Source organism: Colias philodice, chromosome 26 (assembly GCF_061535455.1).
Source record: "Colias philodice isolate Cphi_HAF_F1 chromosome 26, ilColPhil1 Martin Lab GWU primary, whole genome shotgun sequence".
Lineage (NCBI taxonomy): Eukaryota > Metazoa > Arthropoda > Insecta > Lepidoptera > Pieridae > Colias > Colias philodice.
In genome coordinates, this window is record NC_143111.1 from 8,022,241 (window position 1) to 8,032,852 (window position 10,612).

The following is a 10,612-nucleotide window of genomic DNA, read 5'->3' on the forward strand; positions in this document are numbered from 1 at the left end:
TGCCTCTGACATGTGTTTAGTCTATGCCTGACATTGTCAAATGTCAAGTGTCCTGTGTCAACTGTCAACCGTAAAGTGCAAGCAGCAAGATGGCGCATTGCATGATGCTGAATGCTCGTGATAAATAGCCAAATGCCAATATTTAATATATTGTTTAACGTAATTGCTCCATCACAGTTGTGAATTATTGTATTGTGGTGATTGTGACTATAAGTGATAAGTATTTATTGAAGACTGAAGTTGTTTTTATTTGATGAGTATTTTTACATTATATGTAAAATGTTCAGCGATACAATGTTCTTCCATTAAAAATGGAAATTTTAGATATACCTAAGATACTCCTTCCGTACCTTTTTGTATTAAGTTTGATAATTTATATATTTTATCTTGATTTAGAGGGACTAGTGACTCGCATGATTGCATTTTTCCTACTTTTTGCAGTAATGTATGTTGCTAAATTATTAAGCATTTTGAGGTATGACATTGACTAAGGGTCTTCTACAAATGACATTTGTTTTCTATTTAATAGCATGCTTATCATAGCATGGTCATGTAAATTCTTCTAAATACAACTCTTCATTGTACTAGGTAATCCTATATCTTTACTTTCTGAAACAGGCAACTGCTTCAAGTCCCTTTATGGAGAACTAAAATTATAAGGTTAGTTGTTCTAACAAAAATTATATGGTCATGTTTCCGCACATCCACAAAAACTTTTGCATGGAAAGAGTAGTTATGTACTTTTATATTTATTCAAAATATATATTTGATGTATTTATTTCAATTTATTTGATTTCAATTATTATTAGAGAGTTTTTCACTAGGCGTTGAATGATTATTTGTAGAATATGTGTTATGTGCATTATGTGAAGTTGTGTTTTGTGTTTAGTAATGTTGTTTATGGCTTATGGCTTATGCCGGGTCCAGACTGGTGAAACATAACATGCAATGTAACATGCAATGAAAGAATTCACCGTCCACATTGCTGCAATGTATCATGAAAGGTAACACACTTTGTAACAATTTCTCATAGTTTGGACGTCTTGCGCGCGCGAATTGTGCATTACACGCGCATGCTACGAGCATTACAAGCCGCGCGCGGAGCGATCCGAAATTTGTCGGTTTTTCGACGAACACAATGGGGCGCGTTGTGTGCGCGGAGCAGCCAATGTGGACGGTCGTTTGAGAACGCAACGAACATGGAGGACAAGACTGCGTGGAATGAGCAAAAGAAAGGGTCTTCGGCCTGTTTTCATGAGTTGATGTATTATTAATAATGAAGTACTGATAATCGTCATAGCAAGAACGTGGTCTTCGGACTCCATGCTTCGTGTGATCTACCGGTTTGACGCGCACGAAAAAAACGTGTATCGAAGGGCCGTGTTCGCGGCAGAATGGCGGAAACAGACGAACGCGGGATGTTCGTAGTGAATGCGCGTTATGAGCGCGCTATGCGTCCACACCAGCAGCGAACATGCAATGAAAGGCAGAATGTTACATTGCATGTTACGTTTCACCAGTCTGGACCCGGCATTATATTCAGTCTGACATAACATAACATTATATTCTCTGTGGAGATCAATCAATATTTTACTTCCATAATGTTTATTATTGTTATTGTGACAGTAATGGCTGTCCATAGTCGGAATAGATTGTATATGCTCCCTTATTTCGGATTTAATAATATTTGATATTTTGGCATGATTTCCATACCTACTTCAAGAGTAGGAGATAGACACTGTTATGATGCAAGGAACAGAAATAAAATTGAATTCCTTATTTTTAACTGGAATTTAGAAAACAATGTGATTGTTGGCCAAAGTAATAAATCTGGATATTATGCATACTGTCTAGCCATTATGCAATATAATGTCTACTCAATTTAGATCAAGTGATAATTGACACCAAATTAACCCTTAATAAGGTACAAGCTTGTGTAAAAGATACTTAAAAACTGGCATACGATTTAGTGTAAGTTTATGCTATAGATGCCAAAAAATATATTCAAAAGTGGTGGGAGGAGGGTGAAACTGGGTATTTTTGCGTGGGAAATTATTTCCCTTTCCCTATTATGCTAGTGCATTAAGTTTCAATGTGGAAAAATAATTCCCCTTGCCTGTTTAGACTACACAGTTTTACCACGTTTTACTTGTTATTCACATACTATCACTTGATCCTCTGGTTATGCCTCTTCTCAAAATTAATTTTTATAATTTAGGAATTGCTGTTATATTATGTAAGTATACGAAATGAAAATAAATTACACAAATATACTGTCATTGTTTGTCTATTATTTATTTATTTATTTATTTATAGCCTTTATTGCCAATACAGGTTACATTTTTACTTATTAACTAAAATTAAATTGCTTTGTGTGTGTTGGCGTGTCCTTGTGACACAAAGGCCTCTTCCAACTTCTTCCACTCGCCACGTTCTTTCGCCTTCCGTAGCCAGAGCGGCCCTGCCATTGTTTGTCTATTAAGTTATTATAAAAGAAAAATTATTCCTGTGGTGGAGCCGTGTGAAACAACTTGAAACGTTTCTTTGCACAAAGCGCGACATTACAGGTGGAACATAATATTTTGGTTCGTTTTTCTTCTTTCCTTGTACAGCAGAATCGACATCTTTTGTATGTGCTACCCTCATGTGGGAGATGCACACCAACATTGAGAAGACGTATTTCATCAGGTACTCCAAAGTTCGAGTCCCTTTCGTTTTTAACAAACAAAATAATAATGACAAAACAAAATTAAACATTTACAAATTTTTTGATAATATACTTGTTATAAATGTTACTCACCACTAATTAGGGTTTCCGGAACCGGTCTCTTTTTTGAGAACCGGGAATTTCGGTACTTTTCCTTAAAGGAAACGGGATTTCCCGGTTCTTTCGGTATTTTCGGGACTTGGGAGTTTTTTGTATTGTAAAATTTTAAACAAGTGTTATGTGTGTTAACAACAAGTCAAAAGTAAACTACAATCAAATATTCAAGTATTTTTATTGTAAATTCAAAGAAATCTAAAAAAATAACATTAGCATTTATTTAAGCCTTTAATCATCAGTCTTCTTAAGTAAGTTTGACAACTTTTCTTACTTTTGAGAGCAAATCTCTGTGTATGAATTGACGTTCTGAATCTGGAGGCATTTCATTTTGAAAAAAGAAAACTGCGCCATCGGCTTCGTCTTCCCAATCTGAATCTTCATCTAAAGATTCTATGTTCTCTTGAAGTCTCTGCCTACTAAGTGCTGCCAAAGGAATATCATCGTCGTCCTAAATTGTCTAAAAGGGTATCCTCGCAACGCGGTCATGCGGGAAATCATTATTTCCATACTAGGATTATCGTCAGATTCATAATAGTCGGTTAATTTCGTCTTATTTTTAGGCACATTTTCCGTACTTGTAGAAGGAAACGGAGGCATTGTGCTTTCACCGCTACTAGCTTGGTTCCCGAGGCATTCCCTTTCCAACTTTTAAACAGTAGAAAGTGTGGAAAAGTAAAATAACAGTGAATAAGAGTTTTACAGCGAAGAAAAATAATGAATTAGATAGTAGGAATAGAAGTTTGAAAGAGTAATAGATAAACTAGTAGTATTAAATAATATTATGTTTTTACTGGATAGTTAAACATATTCTTAATTTTACATTGAGTAGAATATAAAATAATGTAATCCAAAATTTTGCTCTTTCTTTGTAAGATTTCAAACCTGCGACCCCGCATTTGAAAGTTGACCCTCAAACTCTTAGTAACTTTACTCAACTTAAACTAGGCGTACTTAAACTTATCGTATTTCTGTTAATTAAAAACAATATAACTGTATTATTTTTGGACTTTTTTTTCTACAACTGATTAATTCCTTTTGTCCGGCAGATTTATTCGCATATTTTTCATCTTTCCATCGTTCAGCTTTCTTGATAAGAGCTTCCATATACATTTTATCTTCAACCGGCATATATTTGTACATGCTCCAAATGTCGTCAATTTTCTTTTTCGTGAGTGTTTTATTTGCCTCTGATGATAATTTCACTCAAAATAGTGACTTTATTTTTTCTTATGTCAATTGTCTCCATAGGTCCGGTAAATGAAGTTTGATATTAAAATAATATGCCACTTTTCTTTCGCAAAAGTTATTGACTTGACTTGTTTGTAAGGTATCTGTTGAAAACCAAATTTTCTAGCTTCTAACTAAAACGACAAGAAATCGGCATCCTGCATATTTTGTATGAAAAATAGTTTTAGAACATTCTACTTTATTTTGCCAATGCAGGAAATGTGACTAAAAGAGGGAAAAATGTGAAGATTTTTAATAAACATTAATTGGGACTGAGACGACGAACTGGCTTGGGGGAGTCTCTTTAATGTTAATTGGTTGTATGTTTGTTATATTTTGGTTGTTCTTCTGATTTCGGGTGTCCGTTAGTTGGACCTTTCTCTCAATGAGTTGGAACGCGCCCGTGCCATGTATTCATATGCATTGGTTGTATTTGCTTTCTTGTGGCAATTTGTATTGGATTTTCTGTTTGAGGGGCGCTGAGGTTGGGCGAGGTGGATGGGTCTCGTTTTCTTTTTTCTCGGTTAGCGTCTGTTTTGTTCTTAACTATTAGTTTATCCACTTTGAGCTAAGCTATATGACCTTTCTTTCGCTCTTCCTCTAGCTTTGGTTGTGCCTTGTGCATCTCTAATATTTCCTTTGTGTAGTCTTCCTTCACATATATGCCATGGGGGAAATTCTTTTTAGATTTCATTATTTCCATTTTTCTCCAGAATCGACGAACCGAGAATCGAATCGAATCGAGACGAATCAGAATCTAACGAGATCAGAATAGGTCGCGGGGTACTCCTTTCTGTAGGCGTTCGTAATTTCGTGTTCTTTTGGGCCCTCCAAAAAGTCGCTGTAACTTAGCAACAAGAGGGCAACATATTGTCGTGAGCAGCTAAGCTTTATTATTATTATGTCTGGGTGCCAGGGCAGATGAGGTGACCGAAAATGGATTTCCACAACTCTGTCACGTGGTGTCCTTGCCTCAAGCTGTAAGAAAATATGATTTAGCCTTACTAATTAGAGGTTCGCGCCGCAGTCCAAAAGCCGGTGCGGCGTCACCGGCGTGGGCTAGTTATTTTTAAAGTTATTGGATTTGGATGGAATTTCCCTTATTTCGATGACATTTTAATTATTTTGAAATAAAAAATTGCGTATTTAACATCGAAAAAAACGTCTTGCAAAAAAAAAGTTATGTCTGATGGATTTATCATAAAGGCAAAAGATTAAAAATTACTCGTTAATAAATGACTTTAAATTACGGATATTTTCCTGTGCAGATAAGATGCGCACTGATAAACGCAACCACTGCGGCCAGCCAGACAGCCCTGACTCTAACCGAAATAGGAAGAGAAACAGTATATCAAAGAACCAACTATACTAAAATTCTCTCTTGTCAACGTTGCTAGCTCCTATACGAATAGGACGTCTTCTATTTCAGATCGGAAAATAAGTGCCAAATTAAGTGACGACACCTTTTGCGACGACAACATTTCCACGGCTTCTAGAAAGGTTCTGAGAAATTTCGCTTTATATAAGCTTTCAAGCATTATAAGTATGCTGTGCCAGCGAGTTGGTGACGCCGTTTTTATGCATGGAACGTTGTTTGGATTTCCAAATAATTCTTGCTGACCAAGATTGGAATCATCACATTGTTCTTTGTCTTCGACGGGAATTGGATCAGCTTCATCATTTTCTATATTTAGATTGGCACCAGGACTCGATCCGCCTTCTACTAAAGCGGCATCTCTTTCCGCAGCTTCCATACTCACTGCCAGTTTGTATGCCTTGCCAAAGTCGAGGTTACTTTCAGAAAATAAACGTTGGCGGATAACCTCACTGGCTAATCCACACACTAATCAATCTCTCAACATTCCTCCAACCGCGTGCCATATTCACATGTTTTCCACATTTTCTTTAACCGATACGTACTCCGAAATGGTTTCATTATCTTTTTGTTTCCGTTGTTGAAACTTGTATCTTTCCGCGAGTTCGCTTGGCTTAGGCTGCAAATGGTGCGTCATGATGTCTGATATTTCGCGAAACTTTTTATCCATCGGTCTGACCGGTGTACATAAATTGACCAGTAATTCACAACTTTCCGTGCCCATAATCGTAATTAAGGTGGGCACTTGAAAATCTTCTGATATCTTATTTATGATGAAATATTGCTCCAAACGTTCCACGTACAAAGCCCAATCATCTTGATGAATATTGAATTCTGCTATCTTACCAATTGACATATTGTAAATTGTTATGTATACCACATTTCTTTATAATTATCGCGTAATGTCGTTTAATCCTCGTCGCCAATGTGATATTTTCGGAAATTGTAATACCTCGAAGTGTTCGGTGCCACGTTTATTTCCAAAAAGGAAGGAGACAACAAAAGCGCGCGTACAGATGACAAATATTTTATCTATAGTCTATGCAAGTTACAAATACAGATTATGCATACCTCACATAAACAAGTTATCATTTGTGGTATAGGTGTGTTGGGTGATATGGGATGTTGTCAATTACCAACACACTATTAAGAGGCAAGCTGGGAATCGATTGATTGCGTAGCCAAGTTTGATACCGTTCCGCGTTTATTTCTTTATGATGGTCACCTTCTAAGTCGACACATTTATGTAACACTAGCGGTCCGCCCCGGCTTCGCCCGTGGTACATATTTACGTTTTCTCTACATAAAAACCATCCTCGTACTTCAAGGAATATAATAGAAAAGAATTATCGAAATCGGTTCAGCCGTTCACACGTGATGCCATGACAACGCGAAACGGGTGCAGACCCGCCGCCTTTTTATAGCTCCCGCCGCGAAGCGCGTCGAACGCGGCAACTGACACACAAAAATAATCCTTATGGCATGATTCTGTATTCACGCGCGATGACTTATAGCGTATTTCATGTATAACTTTGGTGTTTCTACACCGATTTACATGATTCTTTTACTATAACCTGCCCAGGAGTATGAAGAATAATTGTGCCAAATTTGGTTAAAATCCGTCGTGTAGTTTTTGTTTCTATAACGAATATACAGACAGACAGACAGACAGACAGACAAAAATTTTACTGATTGCATTTTTGGCATCAGTAGCGATCCCTTATCACCCCTTCATAGTTTTTTTTTAAATATATTTCATGTACAGAATTGGCCTCTCTACAGATTTATTATAAGTATAGATTAGAGTCCTTGTGACGAAGCCTTTTTCAGTGCCTGCGTGTACAATAATTTTTCGTTCTGCTTTGGAAATGGGTTGTTTGTTATCTTTTTGCTGAATTTGATATTTTTGTTTTATGGCATTCAAATGCTTTAGAAACATTTTTTTAAGAATAGAAAAAAGTCGATCACAAAATAATGTTGTTGATTATCTCAATAGATTGCGGCGAATAGAATAAATTCGATTGCTCTGACGGGATCACGGGTGGCCGAATTGTTCAGGCGTCCGCCCAGGAATGGTGGAAAGACGCGGGTTCGAATTGCGCATCGTGATCGATTTTTTTCTTTAAAAAAAATACTTATTACTTTTTTTGCTGCTATCTTACCAAGTATTACACTTAGTTTGTGATGTATGCACGCATGACTCGTCCATAAACGCTACGTTTCTATAAGAATTCTTCAGCTGTTGTATTTCTCTGAGCTTTATACAAATCTGCCCGATTTAGATAAATTTAGGCTGTGGTAATAATACATACCTTCTTCAAAACCACAATAAACAAAAAAACATTTTTTTTTCAGGTATTTTCCCGTTGTATGTTTTTTTAAATCACTTTCATTTTATTCATGAGAGGGAAGATCATAGTTCAAAAGCTTGTACATGTAAAATTCTGTGAGAAAGTCATGGCTTGAAGTGGCCTACGCCCACAACTGAAAAGTGGACAGATATTGCATAGCGTTTCTACAAACTGGAATTTTCCACAATACGTCGGAAGTTCTGACGGGAAACATAAGAATTACAGCATCCCTTTATTCTGGATCGAGCTACATAAACCATAAGGGATACTTTTTGATTGTATTGTTAGCTTTCAAAGATACTGACACATTAATCTTTGCTACGTGGAGAACTCAATTTACCACCACCTTCTCAATTGCCTGGAGAAACTCAAAACTTGCCATATTACTTTGTTGTGGACGAAACCTTTCCCCCAAAGAAAATATAATGAAGCTCTATGCTATGAGTCAGCAAACAAATAATTTCTATTCATTCTATTATTCAGACTTTCGAAGGGACGTAAATCTGTAGAATGTCACTTTAGGATGGCACGACCAAAATTTGAGAGTTTGAGCAAACCAATCACTTGCGAACCGTCTAAAGATGATCTGCGAGCAATGTGCTTATTAAATATTGTTATATGAAGATGTGAAGGATAGTTTTCAGTACTACAGTTAATAAATAATTTATTTGGCATGAACTGTGAAGGAGATGGGAACATTTATATACAAGAATTATCTGAGAATATCTTATTGAATACTTTGACCATACCAAAATAGATATGCTGCTTAATTTGTTTCAAAACCTTTTGTAATAAAAATATTCCAATAAAGAATTCTAAGATTAATTTGCTTCGTTTCACTTGATTTTATCTTCAAACGGACCAATTACTGAACATATTATTGTCTTTTTAATAAGTATATTTATATACTACTAGCTAAAAAACCCGGCTTCGCCCGGGAGTTACATGAGATGACGTGGTAGAGTCGAAGTAAAAAAATAAACTATGACGTAAAAAGTAAAAAAAAAGTTTATTGAAAACGTTTTCTCATTATTTACAATACTTGTTTATAAACAACATTTTTCATTTTATTGTCCGGAGTATATATACATAAATTTTTCGGATTTCCTACTCTTGAGCAAGCTACATATAGCTGACCGTGAGAGAAGCAGGATTCTTTGAGGTTAATGCCACAATATTTTAAAGTTTGTCCTTGCGCTTTGTTAATTGTAAAACTAAAGGCTAATTTTATTGGAAACTGCAGTTATTTAAATTGAAATGGCAATTCCGAAGAGATCAGAGGTATTCTAGGTATAAATACTGTCTGTACAGTCATAAGTTCAGCTTCAATGATATTATTCGATAGCTGTTTTACGATCATTCTAGTTCCATTACATAATTTTGGGGAGTTGAGATTTCTGAGTACCTCGTATGATTGGAGTTCCAATTTTCAGACGAAGGCAGTGTAATGGCATTCCTGGTACTTGTAAAGAGTTTAGAAATTCAGTGGGGAAGTTTTTCGCTGTTCAAATTAAACTAACTCTGGTGAGCGACACCGGGCTCTTATATGTATATTCAGAGAGCTAGGCTCTAGAATATTCGAGAAAATTTGAAAATATTTTCTCTCTCACACCTTCTAGAGTATTCTGGTCATTATCGTCCGCCATAATAAAAGGTTCTATAGCGGTGTAGCATTTGTAGTAAAAGCGCGAAATTTAAAAACCCTAAATTTTTTAATGTTTTGATAACTAATTTGGATAACTAAAATTATGTCGCTTTAACTCCAAAATATAAGTTAGCTAATGACGTAAAAATACACAAAATTTAATAACTTTATTATAGCAACAAATTAAATTTAAGACTTTATTGAAATTGGAATTTTAAATTTCGTGTCACTACTACACATGCTACAATTGCTCGCAGCGCTTTTGGAAATGCAACCCAAACAATCGTTGTCCTGAATGAAGTTCAAATATTCGATAACAGATGGCGCCACTATGTAGGGTTGGAAAGTTCCTTATATCTTTAGAAACACGCCCTTTAGATTAAAACGGGAACTTTCTAGCTTCTGTAGCGGTAGCGTATGAAGTAAAGGCGCGAAATTTAAAAACCAAAATTTTTAAATATTTTGAGAACTAATTTGGATAACTAAAATTATGTCGCTTTAACTCCAAAATATACGTTAAATAATGACGTATAAATACACAAAATTTAAATTTAAGATTTTATTGAAATTGGAATTTTAAATTTCGCGCCACTACTACACATGCTGCAATGGCTCACAACTATGGAGACTATGTACAGTGTACACTATGACTATTGGAGTGTATAGTCTCCGAAGTTCAAATATTCGATAACAGATGGCGCCACTGCACTTAATTTCCAAGTTGAAGGGTCGGAAAGTCCCTTATATCTTTAAAAACATGCTCTTTAGATTAAAACGGGAACTTTCTTGTTCGAGGGGGGATACAGGGCTATCACACCACATAAGTCCCTTTATCGTGTCGGGACTCCTTTTTAAGTTTTATCGGCACGCACATTTTATCGACTTAGTTTTATTATATATATAGATTAGTCTATTGAAAGTATCTTTATGAAATAAAAAAAAAATAAGTAGAAAACTAATATATCAATAGAATGACTGATCAGAATAGTAATTAAAACACACTGTTTATATGTGTGTGATTTTATGGATGCTTCCTTTATCCTTTATTTGAAATGAAAAGAAAAACTGCACTGCAGTTCTAAAAAAATATATTTCGAATGTTACATTGCGTTACAACGCGGTCACATTAACTTGACGTATGGCTTTGATGACGTCATTTTGGCGGTCAGGTACGGTGCGAAAAAAAAAGC

The 10,612-nt window shown here is 35.6% G+C and overlaps 1 pseudogene; it reads right to left on the minus strand.

The window, feature by feature from the left end:
• Positions 1–5,451: 5,451 nt before the first annotated feature.
• LOC149477039 (uncharacterized) lies at positions 5,452–6,676 on the minus strand (annotated as a pseudogene).
• Between the last annotated feature and the right edge of the window lie 3,936 nt (positions 6,677–10,612).